We start from the raw sequence: 26,103 nt of genomic DNA on the forward strand, positions 1-26,103 counted from the left end.
CAGGGAAGGAAGGATGGAAAGGAGGAAGGAAGGAAGGAAAGAGAGAAGGGAGGGAAGAAAGGGGGTGAAAAAGGAAGTCTGTCTGACTTTGGCCAAAATTTGAGAAGTAGGGGTAAAAAGGTCTTAGTGTTCAAGCATTTACCTTACACCGTATCCATGTCAGCCCACTCCATCCTTAAAGTGACCCCTTATTGGTTCTGGAATAGAGGTGTTGAAGCTTGGTGGGGTGGGATTCCCATATCAACCTGTGTTCTCCCCACCATTTGTCTGTGATCGGTGAATCAAAATGTTTGGCCCTTTAGAGAATTATTCGCAGCATTGTGATGCTGAATCCTCGTGACATCAGTGCCTGGAACCCTCTACCTGAATTGGTAGCCAGGTGTGGTGGCGCATGCCTTTAATCCCAGCACTCCGGGGGACAGAAGTAGGAGGATCTCCGTGAGTTCAAGGCCACCCTGAGACTACATAGTGAATTCCAGTTCAGCCTGGGCTAGAGTGAGACCCTACCTCGAAAAACAAAACAACGACAACAAAAATAACTAGTCATCGGGCTGGAGAGATGGCTTGGCGGTTAAGTGCTTGCCTGTGAAGCCTAAGGACCCCGGTTCGAGGCTCGGTTCCCCAGGTCCCACGTTAGCCAGATGCACAAAGGGGCGCACGCGTCTGGAGTTCGTTTGCAGAGGCTGGAAGCCCTGGTGCGCCCATTCTCTCTCTCTCCCTCTATCTGTCTTTCTCTCTGTGTCTGTCGCTCTCAAATAAATAAATAAATAAAATTTTTTTTTTAAAAATAAAAAAAATAACTAGTCATCATTCAATTCAGATGATCCTAAAATCCATGCACCCAGGAAAGCTCGGTTGTGTGGTGTGGTTGGATCAAAGACCTAAGGCCAAGGACAGTCACTCCGTTCTGGAGCCCCCAAACCAAGCAGAGAAAGACAGTGTCTTGGGATGGGTCACTGCAGGGCAACCATTGCATATACCATTTTTCAACTAGCCAGAAGATAATTTTCTAGGAGTAATATTCTTTTAATTTTTAAGACGTTTTATTTATTTATTTATTATTTGAGAGAGAAAGAAAGAAAGAGGAAGATAAAGACAAAGAGAAAATGGGCATGCCAGGGCCTCTAAGCCACTGCAAATGAACTCCGGATGCATCCACCACCTTGTGCATCCAGCTTTATGTGGGCACTGGGGAACTGAACCTGCGTCCTTTGGCTTTGCCAGCAAGTGCCTTACCGCTAAGCCATCTCTCTAGCCTGGGATAATACTTTTAGTGTATGTGCTGACGAAGCAAGCACAGCCTGGGGTAATTCTTTTTACTAAAAATTGTGTGTTAAACCCTTCTAGCCTAAGATTTTCCCCAAACTAAACTCCAATTAAAAAACATTTCAATTAAAGAAAACATAAACACTAAATATTTTAATACATTTATTTACCTCACTGTTAACAGAGCTAATCAGTGGCAGACAATATATCTGTGGTGAAGAGAGCTAATTTCCTAAATTAAACACACACATAAAGGTGACAATACTTTGAGATATATGACACTAATAAAGTCAACATGTACTGGGCCAGCCACCGGGCTAAGCACTTTATTGGATTGCCTCAGTTAATGCTTACAGCAGATGTACCAAGTAGGTGCCATTCTCTTTCCCATTTTGTGGATGTGGTCATCAACTTTCTTACTGTCATTTAATCTCCACCAACCCACAACGTTGAGTTCAGTGTTTTAGTCTCACTTTGTAACAGTTGAATTAGCAAATCAGAAATTAAAAGTGGATTCAAGAAGGCATAGGAGAGCCAGGCGTGGTGGCGCACGCCTTTAATCCTAGCACTCAGGAGGCAGAGGTAGGAGGATCGCCGTGAGTTCAAGGCCAGCCTGAGACTCCATAGTGAATTCCAGGTCAGTCTGAGCTAGAGCGAGACCCTACCTCGAAAACAACGACAAAAAACAACAACAACAACAACAACAAAACGCATAGTTAACACTAGAGAAATATCCTATGTCTTAAGACACCGAGAAACAGACATTCTTTGCTGTTCACTGGCACTGCTCAGAAGGTTTCTGCCTGAAAATATACTGTACTAAAAACACTTCAAAATGCAGACTTTTTTGTTGTTGTTGTTGTCTTTTTTTTTTTTTTTCCGAGGTAAGGTCTCACTCTAGCCCAGGCTGAGCTGGAATTCACTATGGAGTCTCAGGGTGACCTGGAACTCACGGCGATCCTCCTACCTCTGCCTCCCGAGTGCTGGGATTAAAAGCATGCGCTACCATGCCCGGCTAAAATGCAGACTTTTGACTAGTTGGGAGTTGGCTTTTTCTTTGTATTACTCCCAACAACCTATCCAAATGTTAAGGTTGTGCCCAATTTCTGCAGATGACATAAGTAAGTGTTTTCGATATCAGCTGCTGTCACCAATATCATACGTTTTTCTCTTCCCGGGCAGGGCTCAGAACTCTACGTATGCACTCCCTCCCCACGGCTCAGTGAGGCCGGTTTTGACCACGATTTTACCCTGGAAACAGCAGATACTGAACATTTTGGGGGAGTCGAGTTGCTAGATCACGCTATACCTGCAGTCCATCCTGTCGTTGCACACGACAGGTGTACGATTCATGAGCTACCCCACCTAGGTACCGTCAGCTACCCTCTGGGTCTGGTTTTCTAGTATTCAAACAGCCTCTGTGAAGTAAAATTGATCAATGAGAAATTTGGAGCATCTGTGGTCTGAATGTTTGGCTCCTTCCAAACTTCACGTGTTGACATCATAAGATCAGTGATGGGGCCTCCGAGAGCCGGTTAGGTAATTAGGAGGGAGAATCAATGTGCTTATTGGAGAAGCCTGACAGAGATCCTTAGCTGTTTGCTCCTTGCAGGGGGCCTGATGGTAAATTTCTATTCTCAATTTGATCGGATCAGGAATCAAGTAACAGACACGTGCCTCCAGGACAGGTCGGTGAGGGTGCTTCCAAGAGGGATTAACTGAGGGAGGAAGGCCTTCCCTCATCGTGGGTGGCCCTTCTGGTGACTGCCTGAGGCTAAAGACTTCTCAGGCTTTCCGCCTGGCTACTTAGTGGCACACGCATCAACCCTGGGGCCGCCGTCCTCTGCAGACACTGGAACCGGCTCCCTCAGACTTCCAGTGTGGACTGAAGCCCAACAGCTCTCCAGGAATCCTCCAGGCCTTCAGCTCCAGATGTGGGACAGCTGAAGAGGCATCCGGCCTCACGGACTGAGCAGCTACCACGGTCTCAGGCTCAGGCCTGCAGAGAGCCACCGTCGGACTGCCTTGCCGGTACCATGGTCAGCCAAACGAATAGATCCCCTTTATGATACCTATTCACTCTATTGGTTCAGGTCCTGACTAATATGGAGAGGAAAAGCCTGCAAACTGGAAAAGCAGCCTCACCAGAACTTGACAGTACTGGAACCTCATTTAAGACTTCAGCATCAGGGCTGGAGAGATGGCTTAGCAGATAAGGCGCTTGTGTGTGAAGCCTAAGGACCTAGGTTCAATTCCCCAGAAACCAAGTAAAGCCATATGCACAAGGTGGCACATACATCTGGGGCTTGTTTACAGTGGCTGGAGGCCCTGACATGCCCATTCTCTCTATCTGCCTCTCTCTCTCTCTCTCTCTCTCTCTCTCTCTCTCTTTCTCTCTCTCTCTCTCTCTCTCTCTCTTTTGGTTTTTTGAGGGAGGGTCTCACTCTAGCCCAGGCTGACCTGGAATTCACTATGGAGTCTCAGGGTGGCCTCGAACTCACAGCAATCCTCCTACCTCTGCCTCCCGAATGCTGGGATTAAAGGCGTGCGCCACCACGCCCGGCTCTCTCTCTCTCTCAAATAAGTAAATAAATGAAATATTAAAAAGACTTCAGCATTGAGAAGCGCACACCTGCTGCTCTAAGCCACCCTGTCTGTGGTGCTGTCCTGACAGCCCAAGGGGACCCCAGCCTTCTCCTGGTATGAGCTCAGATTTTTTATTTTAAATTTTATTTATGTATATATATATTTTTTTTTCAAGGTAGGGTCTCACGCTAGCCCAAGCAGACCTGGAATTCACTATGTAGTCTCAGGGTGGCCTCAAATTGATCTTTCTACCTCTGCCTCCTGAGTACTGGGATTAAAGGTGTGTGCCACCACATGCGGCTCAATTTCATTTATTTATTTGTGAGCAGAGACAGAGAGAAGAGAGAGAGAGAGGGGTGTGCCAGGGCCTCTAGCTACTGCAAATAAACTTCAGATCCATGTGCCACCTTGTGCACCTGGCTTACATGGGTACTGGGGAATCGAACCTGGGTCCTTTGGTTTTGCAGGCAAGCTCCTTAACCACTAAGCCATCTCTCCAGCCCCCTCCCCATTTCAACCCCCCCCCCCGCATGCTATTTTTGCTTCTTGCTGTTTCTCAGCTGGTTCAAATGCTTTGTGAGGGGGAAAAAAAAAAAAAGAAAGTAACAGACTTTTCAAGAAGCACTTCGGAGAGAGAGGCCTTGCATAGCTCGCCTTCCCAGGGTCTTTTCAACTCTGTTATTTCTGTTGCTTTGCTCAGGCCTCCTAGCCAAGAGTCCATGTCACTGACGTAATAACGCAGGTTCGCTCACTTCAACACGAAACCCTTATCTCTGGATTCACTGCACGTGTATGTGTGGCGTGGATGGTGTTCACGTGTGTTTCTATGTATGTGAGCACACAAGTATGGTGACTGGGCACGTGGAGGCCTGATGTCAACCTCAGTTGCTCTCTAATATGTGTGGCGTGGTTATATGTGGCATGGCTTTGGACAGTGTATGCACACGTATGGTGATGTGCATGCTGTATGAACATACATGTAGTACCTGTGTACATGGGTGTTCTCCTCCTCTATCAGTCTTCCACATTGTTTCCTTAATTTATTTATGAGAGAGAGAGAAGGGCATGCCAGGGCTTCCAGGCACTGCAAACGGACTCCAGATGCATGCGCTACCTTGTGCATCTGGCTTATGTGGGTTCGAGGGGATAGAACCTGGGTCCTTAGGCTTCACAGGTAAATACCTAAACTGCCAAGCCATCTCTCTGGCACCATGCCCAGCTTTTTACGGGGGGCTAAGGATTGAACTCAGGGCCCTCATGCACAGCAAGTGTTCTTACCCACTAAGCCATTCCCCCAACTAACGAAAGCTTCTGAAAACTTTTTATTTATTTTCTTACTTATTTACTCATTTGTGCCTATGTGCATGGCTGCGTGTGGCCTGGCACACGTGCAGGGGTCACAGCACAACTCTGGGGCGCCTGTGACGCAGTGACAAAATCTAGCAAATGGACACCAGACGCCACTTTGTGTACCTGGCTTTATGTGGGTCCCGGGGACACGAACCGGGGCCAGCAGGCTTTGCAAGCATCGTGAACCACTGCGACCCTGTGTCCTAGGCACCTGAGAGTCGTCCTCTGATCCCCACAGGCGTGCCCTGTCACACACACCCACAGCCAGGCTGCAAAGACTAGGTGCCCACGACACCCCCGCTTCAGAATCTCCTGACGGCACCTCCCATGGCTGTATGTGCCCTGTGGTCGCAGACACACATGAGCCGCCTTGCACAGGGCTTTACTTGGGTGCTGGGGAGTTGAACCCGATGAACCAGTGAGCCGGCTCTGCCAGCAAGCACCTTTAACCACTGAGCCGTCTCCAGAGCCTCCCATCTCTGCTTTTTTTTTTTTTTTTTGGTTTTCCGAGGTAGGGTTTTGCTCTATCCCAAACTGACCTGGAATTCACTATGTAGTCTCAGGGTGGCCTCGAACTCACAGCGATCTTCCCACCTCTGCCCCCCCGAGTGCTGGGATTAGAGGCGTGCGCCACCACCCCTGCCTTTTTAAATGCAGAGCTGGGGAGGCTGAGGTAGAAGGATTACTGTGAGTTCCAGGTCAGCTTGGGTAAGAATGAGACCCTACCTGGAAAAATCAAAACCACAACAATATACATGAAAGCAACCAACCATGAGTGTGTAGCAAAAGGAATGGATAAGGTGACACACACCCATGAAACCAAACTACACACACTGAAGAAATCAAACCAGAGTCCACCGTCCCCTTCCCAACATCACTGAGAATATGTGGGGAAAAGCCTTCTGCTAGGCCAGCCTTATACCTGCAAGTTAAGAGTCCTGTTTATACACAAGCCCATGGACCCTTCCAAGAGCTGTTGGAGAGCTGCTGAGGAATCAAGGCTGGGTGCAATTTTCTAGAGGGACAAACAGACAGGACGGGCTCACGGGGCCAGGGCTGATAAAGGCTTGAGATTCCTCGGGCCCGCTAAGGTCTCCTGGTCCGGGAATCCACCTCTGCACATGCCATGAGTTCTCACAGCTGGCAGCCTCCTAAACCGCTGTGTTAATTCTGACAAAATATCTGACCAAGGGCTGGAGAGACAGCTTAGCGGTTAAGCACTTGCCTGTGAAGCCTAAAGACTGGGGTTCGGGGCTCGATTCCCCGGGACCCACATAAGCCAGATGCACAAGGGGGTGCATGCATCTGGAATTCATTTCCAGTGGCTGGAGGCTCTAGTGTGCCCATTCTCTCTCTCTCTCTTTCTCTGTCACTTGCAAATAAATAAAAATGAACAAAAAATTAAAAATATATATCTGACCAAACCAATGTGATGACAGAAAAGAGGGAGGGAGGGGTTCTTTTCTTTTCTTTTTTTTAAATTATTTATTTATTTATTTGAGAGCAACAGACACAGAGAGAAAGACAGATAGAGGGAGAGAGAGAGAATGGGCGCGCCAGGGCTTCCAGCCTCTGCAAACGAACTCCAGACGCGTGCGCCCCCTTGTGCATCTGGCTAACGTGGGACCTGGGGAACCGAGCCTCGAACCGGGGTCCTTAGGCTTCACAGGCAAGCGCTTAACCGCTAAGCCATCTCTCCAGCCCCCTTCCTTTCTTTTTTAAAAAATATTTTATTTTTATTTATTTGTTTGATATATATATATATATATATATATATATATAGAGAGAGAGAGAGAGAGAGAGAGAGAGAGAGAGAGAATGGGCGCGCCAGGGCCTCCAGCCACTGCAAACGAACTCCAGATGCATGTGCCACCCTATACATCTGGCTAACATGGGTCCTGGGAAATCAAACCGAGGTCCTTTGGCTTTGCAAGAAAGTGCCTTAACCGCTAAGCCATTTCTCCAGCCCTCTCTCTTTCTTTTCAAATAAATATTAGCCAGCATAATGCCAGCTCTCCAGAGGTCCATTCCAGCCATTTGAATTCCTGTGGAACATCTCTACGCCCCCAGCACTCCATCCACGAGCAACCTTTAGACTCAACTAATTTAGAACTCAGCGAGCAGAGACAAGGCAGGCTCTTCTGCCCCATTCCATACGATACTTTAAACCAACAACAAACATGTGCGTCCACTAACCATTCCCTAGTGTCTAGGACCACAACAGCCCTCTTCCCCTTTCTGGACATTTTCCATAACATGGGCGTCAAAAGAAACGATCTTTGTCCCCTGCGCATCAAATATTCCGACAGCAAGAATCTGAGAGGAGCTACCTGTTTCAGGATCAGGAGGGCTGATTATTTCTTCCAGGTCGTCCTGGGTCGTCTTCCACCTTCAGGACCCTCCAGGACCAATGCCTGTAGGAGCGATCAAGATGATATATTCAGGGTTTGGTGTTTTTTTTTTTTTTTTTTTTTTGTTGTTGTGTGTGTGTGTGTGTGTTTGTTTGTTTTTTCAAGGTAGGGTTTTCCTGCAGCCCAGGCTGACCTGGAACTCCCTCTGTACTCTGAGATTGGCATCAAACTCAGAGATCCTCCTGCCTCTGCCTCCCGAGTGCTGGGATTGAAGGCGTGCGCCACCATGCCCGGCTCAGTCAGGGTGTTTGGTTGTGACAGGAAACATGCAGCAGTCATAAGGATGAGGCTGGAGAAGTGACCAGGGGCAAGCTTTGACATACTCAACAGGTTATGGGCCACGTGGGGAGATGGACCAGCCCAGCGCTGAGGAAGGACCCTGTAAGGTAGGAGAAGATATAGGGAAGACGGAAAAACCTGTCTTCTTCTTCCACCCCCACCTTAAACTCAAATCATCGGGGCTGACCTCTTAACCTCACACTGTGCTTGTAACACAAAGGTTTTAACCACAGAGCTCTCTCCCCCGTCCCTAGGCTCTGTGGGAGTCACATCCTTGCACTGTGGCCACATTCCAGAGCCTGACACACAGTAGGTGCTCAGGAAGCAGTTGTTGAATAGTTTCTGGTAAGATCAAAAGAGCAAAGTGAGGGCTGCAGAGATGGCTTAGCGGTTAAGCGCTTGCCTGTGTAGCCTAAGGACCCCCGTTCAGGGCTCAATTTCCCTGGACCCACGTAAGCCAGATGCACAAGGGGGCGCATGCATCTGGAAGTTCTTTTGCAGTGGCTGGAGGCCCTGGCACACCCATTTTCTCTCTCTCTCACTATCAGCCTCATTCTCTCTCCGTCTGTTCCTCTCAAATAAATAAAACATAAAAAAAAATTTAAAAAAATTTTTTAAAAAGAGCAGAGTGCACGCCTTTAGTCCCAGCACTCTGGAGGTGGAGGTAGGAGGATTGCTGTGAGTTCGTGGCCAGCCTAAGACTACATGTGAACTCCAGGTCAGTTTGGGCTACAGCAAGACTCGACCTCAAAACAACAACATCTACACACACACACACACACACACACACACACACACACACACACCCTCCTACCTGCTCACCAGGCCTTGTTTCCCTTCTCTTTGAGTCACCTTACCAAAGACAGGGCCCTGACTCCACCCATCCTACATGATGGAGAGGCGAATCGTGACTCAGTCAGCTCCACCAATGCCTCAACTCCTCACCTCCTCCTGCCATGATTTCCCTACTCCCTCAAGTTAGGTTCCTTTAAAAATAATAATAATAATAATAATAATAATAATAATACTAACTCAATTAGGAAGAGACAAAACCAACAGCTTCAATGATAAAGATAAAACAGCACCAAGACTCTTAAGACCCGCCCACTCCATGCAGACTTGAGACACGATCAGCCTCCCCACACTGGACATCCTGGTTTGGAACTTAGGGTACGACACAGTTTTAGAAAGAAGCACTTCCAGTGGCATGTTCACTCAACATTTCAGGGTTTTCTTTATTTTTTTTAATTTTATTTTTTGTCTATTCTTATTTATTTATTTGAGAGCAACAGCGCGAGAAAGAGGCAGAGAGAGAGAGAGAGAGAGAGAGAGAGAATGGGCGCGCCAGGGCCTCCAGCCACTGCAAACGAACTCTAGATGCATGTGCTCCCTTGTGCATCTGGCTAACATGGGTCCTGGGGAATCGAGCCTCGAACTGGGGTCCTTAGACTTCACAGGCAAGCGCTTAACCACGAAGCCATCTCTCCAGCCCCTGATTTCTTTCTATTTTCAGTGATTTTTATGTGCATGTAGGGTTGAGAGCCATTTAGGTACAGGTTAGAAACAAAACAAAACAAAAACCCTATAAACAACTGACATGTGAAAAATCAAAGAAGGCTACAAGGCTTGGCTCAGTGATTCAGCATTTGCCTAGAATGCACAAGAACCTGCATTCCACCCCAGCACTGTTAAACACACACACACAGACACACACACACACACACACACACACACACACACAGACTCTCTCTCTCTCTCTCTCTCTCTCTCATCAAAAAAAGTACATATTGTTCAGTGGTTAAGGCTCTTGCTTGCAAAGACTGACGGCCTGGGTTTGATTCCCCATGGAAAGCCAGATACACAAAGTGACATCTGGAGTTTGTTTACAGTGGCTAGAGGCCCTGGCATGCCCTTCTCTCTCCCTTCTTCCCTCTCTCCCTCTTTCTCTCTTCACTTGCAAATAAATAAATAAAATTTTAAACTATGTATTAAGGATCAGTCTGAAATGGTACCAGAGACAAAACTCAAAACCAAATTTGACATTAACAGCTTCTAGTTCAGTTCTGCTCAAGCTTTTGGTAGTCAAAGACTTATTTTATTTTATTATTATTTTTTTTTAGATTTATTTTTTTAAAAAAATCATCAAAAGTGGGGCTAGAGAGATGGCTTAGAGGTTAAGGAGCAAGGTTTCAAATGCCCATTAGGTGATGCAAACATCTGGAGTTGGATTTCAGTGGCTGAGGCCCTGATGCACCAACTCTCTCTCTCTTTCTAAAATTAAAAAAAAAAAAAAAATTAGGCCAGGAGTGGTGGCGCACGCCTTTAATCCTAGCACTTGGGAAATAGAGGTAGGAGGATCACCATGAGTTCAAGGCCACCCTGAGACTACATAGTGAATACCAGGTCAGTCTGGGCTAGAGTGAGATCCTACCTTGAAAAATCAAAAAAAAAAAAGCTTTAAAAAATTACCAAAAATGGGCTGGAGAGATGGCTTAGCGGTTACGCGCTTGCCTGTGAAGCCTAAGGACCCCGGTTCAAGGCTCGGTTCCCCAGGTCCCACGTTAGCCAGAAGCACAAGGGGGCGCACGCATCTGGAGTTCGTTTGCAGAGGCTGGAAGCCCTGGCGCGCCCATTCTCTCTCTCTCCTCTATCTGTCTCTCTGTGTCTGTCACTCTCAAATAAATAAATAAAAAATTAAAAAAAAAAATTACCAAAAATGAGAAGACTGACAGAGTTTTGTCACATATTTTGCAAGTCAGACCACTTCCTGGTGGGTCTTAGGCTCACTTGCTTTCCCCTACCCTAGCCCCCAACCAGGAGGTAAAGCCTGGCTATCACTGGCCCCAGACCACAGCCCCACACATTCTCATCCTCTCTTCTCCTCAGAGCAAATCCAGTAAAAAAAATAAATAAATAAATAAATAAAATAATAATAATCAGGCCTTGAACATTCTCCATCTCTGCATTACCCTAACCCTATAGACATCTGCTTCTAGAAGTTCTTTCTTGGGCTGGAGACATGGCTCAGCGGTTAAGAGGCTGGACTGCGAAGCCTAAGAACTCATGTTCGAATCTCCAGGTCCCACGTAAGCCAGATGCACAATGATGCAAGCACGCAGTGTCACACATATGCACAAGGGGGCGCACGTGTCTGGAGTTCGTTTGCAGCAATTGAAGGCCTTGCTGTGCCCGTTCTCTCTCTCAAAAAAAAAAAAAAATATATATATATATATATATAGGCTGGAGAAATGGCTTAGCAGTTAAGCACTTGCCTGTGAAGCCTTTAGGACCCCGGTTGAAGGCTCAATTCCCCTAGACCCACGTAAGCCAAACGCACAAGTGGGTATATGCAACTGGCGTTTGTTTGCAGGGGCTGGAGGTGCTGGCGTGCCCATTTTCTCTCTCTTTCTCCCTCTTTCTCTGTCTGTCGCTCTCAAATAAATGAAAATAACAATTCTTTTTAATTAGAAGTCCTTTCTCTACCCATATACTATTTCCCAGCCTTTCTAAATGACCCCTTTCCATCCCTGACACACAACCTGCGCACGACAGTTACACAAGTTACAACAGCCAACCTGTGCAGCTTGCCGTCCCACTTAGCTGCCTGGATCGTCCTTGCTATGTGTCTCCCAAACCAAGGGTGTTCCCAGCAGCTACAAGGGGACCCAGACCAACCCTGAGGAATAGAAGGAGGGGGTAAGGGATAGGAGCAGAAGTAGGGGGCTCTCGTTACCGTTTAGTTTGAACTTGAAGCAAGTGTGTAGTCGTTTAAGGGGATAAAAATCACAAACACACGCACACACACCACAGATTGCAAAATGCATACATGGTGTGTATCTGCTTTGTAAATTTAGAAATTTGTCTGAGACGTTTACATACCCAAGGTCAAAACTGTAAATGGTATTGAGTGGTGGGATTATAGGTGACATTAATTGTACTTCCCTTTCCTCTTTGTAAGCCTTCATTTCACTTTACTTCTGGAGCAAATAATAATAATAATAATAATTAGAGCTTCAAACCAGAAGCAAAGTATAATCAGATGTCTGAAAGCCTACACAGTTATGAGAAACAAAGACATCAGGGCAGAATGCAGAGTCACCTCCTCCTTGGAAAATGGCAGATTTTCTCAGTCTGTGTGTCCTTCCTAGGAATCCTTGTGTCATGGTGTTGGGGAGGGAGGCAGTCATCCATGAACAGATATAGAAGAGGTGTCTTAGGGCTGGTGACATGGCTTATTGGTTAAGGCATTTGCCTGCAAAGCCAAAGGACCCAGGTTTGATTCCCCAGGTCCCACGTTAGCCAGATGCACAAGGGGGTGTGCACGTCTGGAGTTCGTTTGCAGTGGCTGGAGGCCCTGGCGCGCCCATTCTCTCTTTCTGTCTATCTGCCTCTTCCTCGCTCTCTCAAATGAGTAACTAAATTAAATATTTAAAAGAAAAAAGGTGTCTTGGCACAGGTGACCAGCCCCACACAGGGCCTGTCTGGCCTCCAGAAGTTAGACTCCCTGTAGCCACATGAACTCTGGTCCTCTCCTGAGTGTGGCTCCCCGACCCTATCTCTGTCTTTCCCAGTTGGTGTCCCTTGCCACCTCTGAGTCATTTGCAAAGGCCAACAGACACATACAGCCCAAGGGACAGGCTGGATTACTTTCTCCCTGCTGTGCAACATTCCTGACAGAAGCCATTTAAGGAAGGAAGGCTTTGTTTTGGCTCACGGTTTGTGAGCGCAGTCCATTGTGGCAGGGAAGTCATGGCGGCGGCGGCGGCGGCGGCCAGTCGCGCTGTGTTCTGAGTCAGGAAGCAGAGAGCAATGGGTGCTGGTGCTCAGCTTGCTTTCTCCTTTCCGTTCTGTCCCAAGACTCCAGCCCATGGAAGAGTATCTCCCATAGCTAGTGTGGGTCTTCCCGTCTCAATGTAGTCTAGAAACTCCTTCACAGACATGCCCAGAGATCTGTTTCCTTGACAATTCTGTATTTTTTATTTATTTGCAAACAGAGATAGAGAAGAGAGACAAGCGGAGGGAATGGGCACACCAGAGCCTTTAGCCACTGCAAGTGGACTCCAGATGTACACACCACTGTGCGTCTGGCTTACGTGGGTACTGGGGAATTGAACCCAGGTCCTTAGGTTTTGCAGGCAAGTGCCTTAACCACTGACCTATCTCTCCAGCCCCTCCTACACAATCCAATCCAATTTACAATTGAGATTAATCATCACGAAGGCAAATTTACAGCTTATACATCAGGACCCCAGAAACTCTAATGATGGAGAGAGTTGGGGGGTTTAAATTATGAAATTCCTTTAATTCCCACCACTCCTTAATATCTCATGAGGCAAAAAAGAGAGAGAGAGAGAAGTGAGACAGGTATGGTGGCGCACACCTTTAATCCCAGCGCTCGGGAGACAGAGGTAGGAGGCTTGTTGTGAGCTCGAGGTCAGCCTGCATTCCAGATCAACCTAGGCCAGAGTGACACTGTACCTAGAAAAACCAAAAGAGAGAAAGAGAGAGAGTGTTCCAGGAAGTAAGAAGGGAGCTGTAAGTTTAAGACCTGGAGGTCAGATGCCTCCAGGATGGTATCAAGGCTCTCAGGCATGGCTGGGTGGAGGAGCTCCTCCTCATATATACGAGGCCAGACACAGAGGAAGTCTCTAAACCCCATGCATGGCGAAGTCCGCCTAGGGTCACCAGGGGAGACCTCAGTGAGGAACTCGCAGCCTCCATCTGCAGTGACCACTTCCCTGTGGCTCCATCAACCCTTCCAGCATCGAAGGAGGATCTAGGCCAACGGGGTGGGTGGAAAAATAGGAATAGAGAAAAAAGAAATGAGATTAAGCAACACCACACCGAGATAGGCCGGAGTCCCCCCACAGCCACATGTAAGGCGCCAGAAGTGACGACAAGGGAGACCTAAGGTTTAACTCCTTCCTTGACGTCACCTCCAGAGTTGGAGGCGTTTAGCAGTTACAGAGATGTAGCTCAGTTGGTAGAGCACCCACCCCCCATGTGCCAAGCACTGGGCTCAAACCCTAACCTCTAAACCAGATATAGTGGTAAGGGGGTGGGGGGAAGCCACAACTGGGGTCTTCTATGTCAATTGTCAATGACATCAAAACTTCAACGGAGCCAAAACACATGTACTCTTGTGAGTACTTCTTTAAAAAAAAAAAAATTTTACTGATTGAGAGAGAGAAAATGGGTGCACCAGGGCCTCAGGCCATTGCAAACAACTTCCAGACACATGTGCTACCTTGCGCATCTGGCTTTATATGGGTCCTGGGGAAACAACCTGAGTCCTTTGGATCTTTGCAGGCAAGTGCTTTAACTATAGAGCTATCTCTCCAGCTACCGTGTGAGGACTTCTGTCTGGCAACTGTTGATTCGTTTTGTGGTGCTGGGATTAGAAGCTAGGGCCTTGTGCCTACCACAGCAGGTGGGGAATCCTCGTGGAGGTCAGTACCTAGCACACAGCTCCTGGCCTCTTAATTTAAGAATGTCTTGGACAATTTGGGTTTCTCAAGTGTCTACCCTGGGCCACGTTTGACTGGTCTATGAAATATCTATCCATTTGTGGGGGGGAATCCATGCTTTACACAAGTGTGTGTTCTTTTTTTCTCTCTCTCTCTCTCTCCCTTCCTTCCTTCCTTCCTTCCTTCCTTCCTTCCTTCCTTCCTTCCTTCCTTCCTTCCTCCCTCCCTCCCTCCCTCCCTCCCTCCCTCTCTTTCTTTCTTTCTTCCTTTTTCAGTTTTTCAATGTAGGGTCTCGACCCAGCCCAGGCTGACCTGGAATTCACTATGTAGTCTCAAGCCTCAAAATCACAGTGATCCTCCTACCTTGGCCTCCCAAGTGCTGGGATTAAAGGCATGCACCACCACACCCGGGAAATGTGTTTTCTTCAATATTTTAGTTATTTGCCAGCAGAGAGAAGAAGAGACAGAGAAAATGGACATACCAGGGCCTCCAGCTGCTGCAAATGAACTCCAGATGCATGCACCACCGTGTGTATCTGGCTTTATGTGGGTGCTGGGGAATGAAGCCTGTTTTGTTAGGCTTTGCAGGCAAGCGCCTTAACCGCTGAGCGTTCCCTCCAGTCCCTGCACAAGTGTTTTCATTCTTGGAGGGTTATTTTTTTTTTCCCCCCGAGGTAAGGTCTCACTCTAGCTCGGGCTGACCTGGATTTCACGACGTAGTCTCAGGGTGGCCTCAAACTCATCGCCTTCCTCCTACCTCTGCCTCTGGGATTAAAGGCGTGTGCCACCACACCCAGCTTTTCTTTTCTTTTTGTCTCTACTCCATCCCTTTTCTACTGAACCCCTTCTTTCCAACTAATCTCTCTTCTATTTTTTTTTTTTTTTTTTGAGGAAAGCCCAACTGGCCTTTCTTTCCCCCTTAATGCAAGAGAGCAAGAGCGAGAGAGGATCGGCATGCCAAACAGAGACCTGGCACATGAGGGCCTCCAGCCTCTGCGAATAACTCCAGACACATGCGCCAACTTGTGTGTCTGGCTTACATGGGACCTGGAGAGTCGAACATGGGTTCATAGGCTTCGCAGGCAAGCATTTTAATGGCTAAGCCATCTCTCCAGCCCCCTCTTCTATTTTTATGGGTTGCTTTTTTTTTTTTTTTGCCCTTCTCCATAATCCATGACAATGTGTTGGTGAGCCTAATGTCATGCAGGTTGTATACAGTGTTTTCTGTTTGGGGTAAGGCATGTGCCTATCTTTAGTCGCTAGACCAGGTAAGCCCTGGCTTGGCTCCGCTCCAGAACAGTCTTTGTTTTCCTTTGTTAAAAAAAAAAAAAAAAAATCCTCCCCACTGGCTAAAATCAATTCACAAACTCATTGACTGCCACTACAGTTTTGGTCCCTTCTAGGCGCCAGGGGCCTTTCTGGTAACGGCGTTCCCCCGTCAGCCCCTGGCCATTGCAGATGGCCCCCTTGGCCCTGCCTTTAGCTCCACCTGTGATGACCTCAGTGAAGCCTTAAACACGCTGCGGCCTCCCGGGGACTCTGGGGACACACCCGCACGCTCGGCACAGCCGAAGGACATCCCAAGCTCGGCCTGACATCACCTGCTGCCGACGGCCAAAGAAGAGATGTGGGAGGCGGGAGTGGTCGGAGCGGGTCTTAGGGAGGAAGTGAGACCTGTGTTGGGTCTCCAACTGGGTTCAACTGGGTCAAGTGGAGAGGAAGTGGGAAGACCATCCCCAACAGTAGGCGGGCACACATGAGCGATGGCCCCAGGGCAGGTGAGGGCCAATATAATGAGTTCCAACATAAGGAGGTGATGGGACACATTCATGAGTCACAGCGTAGGCCTGAGCCCACTCCTGCCTCTTGCTTAGCTGTATGACCGGGCAAAGGACGAACCTAGCTCCGCCCCTTCATCAGAGTTGAACATGAAGATGACAATAATGGACCCTGTCTGCTGGGGTTGGGTAAAGACTCAATGTACTCGTGAGATGCTTACAAATAAATATTCTGTTCTTGTTCCCGTCAAAACTAATGTAGCTAGGATACTTTTTCTCTTTTTAATGTTTGTTTGTTTGTTTATTTTTGTTATTTTTTTCGAGATAGGGTCTCACTCTAGGTCAGGCTGACCTGGAATTCACTATGGAGTCTCAGGGTGGCCTCGAACTCATGTTGATCCTCCTACCTCTGCCTCCCGAGTGCTGGGACTAAAGGCGTACGTCACCACGTCCAGCTTAATATTTTACTTTTGTTTAGAGAGAGAGAGAATGGGCACGCCAGGGCCTCCAGCCACTGGAAATGAACTCCAGATGCATGTGCAACATTGTTCATCTGGCTTACGTGGGTTCTGGGGAATCAAACCTGGGTCCTTACACTTCGCAGGCAAGCACCTTAACCACTAAGCCATTTCTCCAGCCCTAGGGTACTTTTTCTTTCCTTCCTTATTTTCTTTTCTCCTTCCTTCCTTCCTTTGTGTGTGTGCACACACATGCATACACAGATGCGCGTGTATGTGTGGAGGGAAGAGAACAACCCCATTCCTCAAAAACACTGTCCTGGGCTGGAGAGGTGGCTTAGCGGTTAAGCGCTTGCCTGTGAAGCCTAAGGACCCCAGTTCGAGGCTCGGTTCCCCAGGTCCCACGTTAGCCAGATGCACAAGGGGGCGCACGCGTCTGGAGTTCGTTTGCAGTGGCTGGAGGCCCTGGCGCACCCATTCTCTCTCTATCCCTCTATCTGTCTTTCTCTCTGTGTCTGTCGCTCTCAAATAAATAAAAATTTAAAAAAAAAAACAAAAAAAAAAAACACTGTCCTGCTTTTTGGAGACAGAATATTTCACTGGCCTGGAACTTGCCAAGTAGGCTAGGCTACCTGGCCAGAGAGCCCCAGGAACCTACCTGTCTCTACCTGCATAGTGCTTTGATGACAGGCAAATGCCACCATACCTGGCATTTACATGGGCACTGGGAATCAAACTCTGGTCTTCATGCTTGGAAAGCAGGCACCTCATCAACTGAGCTATCTCTTAGCCCCTAAAAATGTGATTTCTGGGCTGGATAGATGGCTCAGTGGTTAAGGCACTTAACCTGCAAAACCTAACGACCTGGGATCAGTTGCCCAGGACCCACGTAAGCCAGATGTACTAAGTGGTGCATGCATCTAGAGCTCCTTTGCAATGGCTGGAGGCCCTGGCATGCCATTTTCTCTCTCTCTCTCTCTCTCTCTCTCTCTCTCTCTCTCTCTCTCTTCCTGTCTGCATTTCACTGCTTGTAAATAAATAAATAAATAATATCTTGAAAAAAGAAATATGAGTTGGGCATGGTGGCACACGCCTTTAATCCCAGCACTCAGGAGGCAGAGGTAGTAGGATGGCCATGAATTTGAGGCCACCCTGAGACTACATAGTGAATTCCAAGTTAGCCTGGTCTAGAGCAAGACCCAACCTTGAAAACCCAAAAAAAAAAAAAAAAAAAAAAAAGTATTTTTTTAAAAATACCCAGAAAATGTGAGTTCTGTTATGTAGGGCCCAGGTAACGCAAGACTGAAGCAGGAAACACAAGTCTGTGTCACGCACATGGACCAGTGTGGTTCATGGGGCCCCAGACTTGATTTAATACACCTACTGTCACCGGCTTATAAGCCTTCATAATTTTTAAACAAGGGGCCCCACATTTTCATTAGTACTGAGCCCAACAAATTATGAAGTTCATTCTGAGCAAAAGTCAAGGGTACGAGAAGTGGGGGAGAATGTGACACTCTTCCCAAGTGTTGTTTAGTGGCTCAGCTTGGGGGGCGGGGCGCAGCTAAGGAGCTCAGTATGGAGAGGGCAATAAGAGGCTACAGAGATGCTGAAAACTAGCTGGGCGTGGTGGCGCACACCTTTAATCCCAGCACTCGGGGGGCAGAGGTGGGAGGATCGCCGTGAGTTCAAGGCCACCCTGAGATGACAGAGTTAATTCCAGGTCAGCCTGGACCAGAGTGAGACCCTACCTCGAAAAACCAAAAAAAAAAAAAAAAGATGTTGAAAACTGCCTGAGACCACATCTTCCCCCACCTAGCGCTGAACAGTTGGGTGATAACACTTCCCTGAAACAAAGACACATGATAAGTCAAGACGATACAGACTCAGACTATAAGGCAGAGAGGGACTCAAACTGAAACCCCTTTGATCTTGTGATTGCTTATAGTTTAAAACCAAGAAGAGAGAGAGAGAGAGAGAGAGAGAGAGAGAGAGAGAGAGAAGGAAAGAAAGAAAAAGAAAAGAAATTCCACCTTAACTAAAAAGTAACCAGTACTGAGAGAACTTTTGAATATTTACTATTCTTTTTCAAACTGTCACCTTTATTTCCACCATACCAAGGAAGTTATAATTTTGCCCAAACCCTGATAACTCAATCCAAAGAGGGCAGTGAGTCTAACACCCGGCCATATGGCCACAGCGATGCCAGTATTAGAAGGGAACTTACGAACTGAACGGTCACTGGCTCTTATCCCTTTGCTAAGGGGCCCTGTGAAGCCACTTGAAGGGGTCCCATGGAGTCGTGACCCACCCAGCAGAGTACAAGTCTCTGTACAAGCAGATGAGGAAGCTGGGGCTATAAGAGGGAAGTAACCGACCAAGGCCACCCGCAAATGGGGGCAAGATCAGAACCAGGAACCTTTCAGCTTCCCCTCCCGACTTCCTAACTTCATGAGAATGACCAATATTCATGTATTGGATGTGTGACAACCACCCCTGCCCCAGACACATAAACACATAAACACACGCTCCTCAGCTCAAAACAAGTGCCTCTTCTCTCTGTCCCTCAGAAAAATGAAGTCGGCTTAGGCAGTGAGAGCTTAGGCTCATGAGCCTAATGCTGAGCACTCCCTGTACCCTCACCAGACCCACTCTGTAGACTCAGGACATGCCACAGCTGGACTCCCTAGACACAGCCTCTAGTCACTCATTTTGCAAAATGTTGGCAGAGCCCTAAAGGCCATGTTCTGGTCCTTTCTAGGTACAGGACATTTTTGTTGTTTTCGAGGTAGGGTCTCACTCTGGCTCAGGCTGACCTGGAATTCACTATGTAGTCTCAGGGTGGCCTCGAACTAATGGCGATCCTCCTACCTCTGCCTCCCGAGTGCTGGGATTAAAGGCGTGCGCCACCACGCCCGGCAACAGGACATTTCTTAAGCTTGTGGGTTTTTTAAATGTTATTTACTTATTTATTTGACTGACAAGAGAGAATGAGGCAGACAGAGAGAAAAGAGAAAGAGAGAATGGGTGTGCCAAGGCCTCCAGCCACTGTAAATAAACTCCAGATGCATGTGCCACCTTGTGCATCTGGCTTACATGGGTGAGAGGGAATCGAACCTAGGTTCTTTGGCTTCACAGGTAAGCGCCTTAACCACTAAGCCACATCTCCAGCCCCTTGTTTTTGTGTGTGTGTGCTTTTTTTTTTTTAATTTTAAGATGTTGTTTATTTATTTATTTATTTGCAAGTAAAGAGAGAATGAGAAGGAAAATGGGTGCATCATGACCTAGTGGCGCTGCAAACGAACTCCATACACATGCGCCACTTTATGCATCTGGCTTTACATGGGTATTGGGAATCGAACTCGGGCCTCATGCTCTGTAAGTAAGTGCCTTTAACTGTTGAGCCATCTCTCCAGCCCAACATTTCTTTTTTTTTTTTTATTTTTGTTCATTTTTTTATATATTTATCTGAGAGTGACAGACACAGAGAGAAAGACAGGTAGAGGGAGAGAGAGAGAATGGGCGCGCCAGGGCTCCCAGCCTCTGCAAACGAACTCCAGACACGTGCGCCCCCTTGTGCATTTGGCTAACGTGGGACCTGGGGAACTGAGCCTCGAACCGGGGTCCTTAGGCTTCACAGGCAAGCGCTTAACCGCTAAGCCATCTCTCCAGCCCCAGCCCAACATTTCTAAACATTACCAACATAACCACTTCTGACAAGGGTTAAGTTTAGCAAAAAAAAAAAACAAAAAAAAAAAACTGTTTATTTATTTGAGAGGGAGAGAGAGAAGAAGAGAAGGAAAGGAAGAGAAGAGAAAATAACAGGTACACCAGGCCCTCTTGCTGCTGTGAATGAACTCCAGACGCACGCACGCACTTGATGTGTCTGGCTTTACGTGAGTACCGGGGAAGTGAACCAGGGCATCGGGCTCTGTAAGCAAGCGCCTCCAACCCCTGAGCCGCCTCTCCAGCCCGAGCCCTAGTTGTGTCGTTGCTGTTGTTTGGTTATTGGCTTTCCCATTTACCGTTGAGACTGACCCATCCCGGGCGGCACGAGCTCAGGGCAGACAAGAAATGGTCCCAGCGCAGCACGCCCACGACGCAGCCCAAGCGCTGCAATGACCACCCCGCGCGGCCCGCCGGAGTCAGATTAGCACGGGATTCCGGGTTCTGCTTCTACCCCACGGATGGTCTCCCCTGCTGCATGAGCAGGGTGTGTCTTTTCCATCATTCTGCTTCTCTTCCCATGCCCTAAGCCATGATTTTGGGGCTCCCTGAGGACAGGAGCTGTGCCTACCATTCACATGGGGCGGGGGGATGGGGGAGCCTCCCTGAGGCAGACTGTGTCTGGCAACAGACTAGGTATCTTTTTGTTGTTGTTGTTGTTTATTTTTATTTATTTATTTGAGAGCGACAGACAGAGACAGAGAAAGAGGCAGGGAGAGAGAGAGAGAGGAGAGTGGGTGCGCCAGGGCTTCCAGCCACTGCAAACGAACTCCAGACGCGTGCGCCCCCTTGTGCATCTGGGTAACGTGGGTCCTGGGGAATCGAGCCTTGAAACGGGGTCCTTAGGCTTCACAGGCAAGCGCCTAACCGCTAAGCCATCTCTCCAGCCCAGATTAAGTATCTTTGATGGTAGGAGTCATGCCAGCCCCACTGGACTGGAAGTGCCCTGTTTTGTCTGTCCCATTCCCTATACTTCACTGCTTCCCACAAGCCAGAATTCTCTATTTTTTTTAAAAAAATATTTTATTGATTGATTGATTGATTTGAGAGAAGGAGAGAGAGGCGTAAGTAGATAGAGACAGTGAGAGAGAATGGGCACACAGGGGCCTCTAGCCAACGCAAATGAATTCCAGATGCATGCGTCACCATGTGCATCTGGCTTTACGTGGGTACTGGGGAATTGAACCTGGGTCCTTTGACTTTGCCAGCCAATGCCTTAACTGCTAAGCCATCTCTCCAGCCCTGCCTTCTCTATTTGAAACGGGTTCTTGACGCAGCACGCCGAGTGAAGCACTCAGACACAGCCACCCATCTGAGCACGAAGCCCCAGAGCCAGCCATGGAAACGGTGGATTTGATTCTCCATTCTGGATGAAAAGATGAAACTCAAAAGTCAGTTTCTCCCAGCACCTTCTTAGAGACTGAGTATAAATTCTACCCAAAGACTGCCTCTATTTATTTTAATTTATTTTATTTTATTTGAGAGAGAGGAAGGGAGGGAAGGAGGGAGGGGGTGAAAGAAAGATGTAGGTAGAAAGAATGGGCATGCCAGGAACTTCAGCCACTTCAAACGAACTCCAGATGCATGGGCAGCCTGGTGCATCTGGATTAGGTGGGTCCTGGGGAATCGAACTTGGGTCCTTTGAATCTGTAGGCAAACACCTTAACTGCTAAGCCATCCCTCCAGCCCTCTGTCTATTTTATAAATAGCCTTTTCTGGGGACAGAAGCTTAAGGCAAACTGAGATGTCCACGAGGATCAAGAGCAGTGGACCACTCGTCCAGGCCTAACCCAAAGCGGACGCTATGCAGTTTACCACAGACGACGGGCATCTAAGACTCCTGTGGAATCCAGCTGCTGGCTCGTCTTGGCAAAGGTTCCCACAGGAGCGCAGAGGGAAGGGTAGAGCTTCCAACGGCTGACAGCACGTCAACGTCATCACTCATGCCAAGGTGCTTCCCAAACACTGACTGTTGGTCTTCCCAGAAATGCTGGCGGTATCCTTTCCTGACCAGGTAACATGGCCGACACCCCACCTGGTGATCGAACGGACATTGGAACCAGGAGTGCTCTTCCCAGACGTGAGTCTTAGCCACCCTTCTCAGAAAGTGAGGGGGGAAGCCGTGGGGGTTTTCTGTTGCTTCCTCTGAACTGCCTGCGTTGGATGTGGCAGGGCCCCCCCCCTCGTCACAGCTTTCAGAGGGCTCTGCAAACTGGGTGTCGAGACTCAGAGCACAGCCTAGCCCCACTGCACCCGGACCTTGGGTGCACTGAAAATGCCACCCTGACAGCACCTACAACATCCTTTCAAACATCTCAGCGTAATAATTAATAATAATAATAAATCCTACCCTCCTAGGTCTAGAACAGGGGTGTGTCCAACCTTTTGGCTTTTCTGGGTCACACCGGACAAAGAATTGTCTTGGAACCAGGCATGGTGACGCCTGTCTTCAACCCCAGCACTCCAGAGGCAGAGGCAGAGGCAGAGGCAGAGGCAGGAGGATCGCCATGAGTGAGGCCACCCTGAGACCACAGAGTGCATTCCAGGTCAGCCTGGGATAAAAGCAAGACTCAACAAGGGGTGGGGGAGAATTGTCTTGGGCCATCCATTAACTAGGTCGTCTTCGGGAAAACCCAGTATCCTGACCAAAAACATGATACTAAAACCAAATAAAACTGAAAACGGAGACGGAGGCGGGAGTGATCAGTCACTAACAGGTCCCAGCACTGGCTGTCCCCAAAGTCAGGACACACTCAGTGTGGGACAGCTTTTTTTTTTTTTTAGTGTTTTTTTTTTTTTTTCCCTTTTCCAGGTAGGGTCTTACTCTAGCCCAGGCTGATCTGGAACTCACTCTGTAGCAACAAGCTGACCTCAAAGTCATGGCCATCCTCCTACCTCTGCCTTCCGAGTGCTGGGATTAAAGTCAGACATCTCTATCACAGCTTCCAAGGCTCTGGACCGTTGCACAAGAGGTGGAGAGGAGAATGTAAGAGCCAAAGGAAGGGAAGGAGTGCTCACAATAGTGTCTTCCAGACACTAAGTGGCTGTGGCATTCAAGACCTCACAGTGGCTGACACTACCTACACAAGACCTGCGTAACAGGAGGGAAAAAAAAAATGATGACATCAAAACAGAAGAGAACCTAGTTGGAAATAAGAAGGGAATCAGTGGACGGGGTATTTGGGAGCAGGAAAAGGAAAGGTGGTGTGAAGGGATTAGGATTATGGCATATTATCTGTAATTCTGGAAGTTCTCAGTAAAGAGTTAACTTGAAAAGATATCAACACAGGCAAAAAAAAAAAAAATGTGTCTTGATCTGGAGAGATGGCCTGGTGGTTAAAGGCACTTGCTTGCAAAGCCTAATGGCCTGGGTTTAATTCCCCAGCACCTGTGAAAAGCCAGACACACAAAGTGGTGCATGCATCTGTACTTTCATTGCAGCAGCAGGAGGCCCTGTGTGTCCATTCTCTCTCTCTCTCTAATAAAGATATATAACATATATTTTTTTTTCAAGGTAGGGCCTCGCTCTAGCCCAGACTGACCTGGAATCCACTATGTAGTCTCAAGGTGGCCTCGAACTCACAGAGACCCTCCTGTCTCTGCCTCCCAAGTGCTGGGATTAAAGGCGGGCGCCACCACGCCCAGCTTTGAATAATTATTAAAAAAAACAAACAAACACATGTCGTGCTTTTCCTTGACTGCTTGGACAGTACGAGTTTGAAAACTCTCCACGTGAAGCTTCCACGGCTCATCCTAGGCATCTGCCTAAACTCACGTATGCCGTGCCCTGTGGCCCTTTCCCAGTCTCATCCTTGTCTGTGCTCCGACCAGCCCATCCTCATGGGCTCAGTGGAGCCCCGGGCACTGGCTAGGTCAGATGGCTCCTGGCGCCGAAGGACCCACTAGGGTGAGAGCTAGACACGACTAGGCTCTGGGACTGGGCAGCCTCCAAGGCAGAAGCAGCTCTACCCCATCCGCATGGTTAAGCCGGCCTCCAAAGTCTCCCCTGAATGCAGCGTGCTGGGGAGTACATGACGCCAAATACGGAAATAGGTCAGAGGCATCAAATCTAGAAGAATCGGAGAGACCCACAAACCGGTAAGAAAAGGGGCGGAGCATGAGTGACAAGAAAAGGAGACGCAAATGGATCCTGAACTTGTGAAGACACTCCGCCGCTCTCATAAAGGAAATGCAAATTAGAACTCAGAGAGACACCCATTTTTCATCCCATCAGATCAGTAAAGATCAAAAAGCGTGATCAGTCAATGTGTTGGCGAGGCTGTCTCTCTCACTGATGGCGCGAACGCTACCACCTTCTTCGAAGGAGCTGTGCCATGTCTACCAGCGTTGCATGCAGGGATGCAAGATTACCCATAATCCCATTCCACGTATCCTACGGACATCCTCCTACATCTGCCGCAGGGTGTGCCGACCGGGACACTCACTGCAGCAGACTTGGTAACGACCAAGGGTGGTAACCACCGCCATGCCCACTGTGGGGGCGGGGAGCGGGCTTTTAATCAACCAAGATTTAATGCAAAATGGAATTCTGCATAGCTATAAACAGGAATGAGGTCACTGAATTATATGGGATAATTTTCGAGGTATATTCGAGGATCAGACAAGCAAGGCGCAGATTGACACGAGCAGGATTGTCAGGCGCTGAAGAGCACGGAGAGCTCACATGCACGCATCTGTAGGTTATCTTTGCGAAGACACCCAGGAAGCTAATCATAGTAGGTGTTTCTTGAGAGGAACTGGGAGGAAAGAATTATTTACCCCATTTTAGGTGGTTTTATTTTGCTTTGTTTTGTTTTGAGACAAGAGTCTCACTCTAGCCCAGGCTGACCTGGAATTCACTATGTAGTCTCAGGCTGGCCTTGAACTCACGGTGATCCTCCTACCTCTGCCTGCCAAGTGCTGGGATTAAAGGCATGCGCCACCACATTCGGCCATCCACTTCAGATTTTTTAAAATGTTTTATTTGTTTGAGAGGGAGAGAAGGAGGCAGACAGAGAGAGAGAGAGAAAGAGAAATGGGAACACCAGTGCCTCTAGCCACTGCCAACAAACACCAGATGCATGCTCCACCTTGTGCATCTGCCTTACGTGGGTACTGGGGAATCGAACTCAGGTCCTTAGGCTCTGCAGGCAAGCACCTTAACCGCTAAGCCATCTCTCCAGCCCCCACTTTAAGTTCTTATAGCATACAAATTTCACGCCATGTCTTGTCCCTAACTATCACAGCAACTAGTCAATAGCACGTAAGCAAGGAGAAAAAGATTGTAAGTCACCAATCTGACACTATCATCATCACCTTCTATGTGCAAGCATGAAACAGATATCACAGGTCAGTTTCCTTCTCATACCCTTTATTCCCACAAATACCCATCCCGGTCAGAGTTCAAATGTCCCAGGTGGTCGGATTCTAAAGCAGGTTGATACCAACATGCAAAACACAAACGGAATGAATCCAGCTTCCTTCCTCGATGGAGTTTGGAAAAAGAAAAAAATCTTTCCTTTCATCTGGGAAATATTCAGTCACGAAGGTAGCTGGCCACCATGGCCCTGGAGCTACAGGGACAAGAAGAATCCTCTGGAAGGTCCTGAAGGACTCAGTGCTGACGAGCCGGGGACAAACGTGCCCTTAATAAGTGCCACTATTAGCTGGGATTGTGTATCACAAAGTGGCCTGGACCCCAAAAACCTATCAGGAGCGGCAGGAACCTCCGCAGCAGTCGCCTACGAGAAGCCCTGCAGTTCTGCCCGCGGCAGCGTTTTAA

General features: G+C 48.1%; 1 protein-coding gene across 9 annotated transcripts in view; it reads right to left on the reverse strand.

Moving 5' to 3' along the window:
- Trerf1 (transcriptional regulating factor 1) overlaps window positions 1-26,103 on the reverse strand; it is a 297,150-nt gene that overhangs the window by 162,475 nt on the left and 108,572 nt on the right. For all 9 annotated transcript variants that reach the window (XM_045156113.1, XM_045156112.1, XM_045156119.1 and 6 more), the window contains exon 3: window positions 7,533-7,616. The gene's annotated coding sequence lies outside the window, so the exon portion shown is untranslated. The remainder of the gene's footprint in view (window positions 1-7,532; window positions 7,617-26,103) is intronic.

The sequence above is a fragment of the Jaculus jaculus genome, chromosome 8 (genome assembly GCF_020740685.1).
Source record: "Jaculus jaculus isolate mJacJac1 chromosome 8, mJacJac1.mat.Y.cur, whole genome shotgun sequence".
In the NCBI taxonomy this organism is placed as follows: domain Eukaryota; kingdom Metazoa; phylum Chordata; class Mammalia; order Rodentia; family Dipodidae; genus Jaculus; species Jaculus jaculus.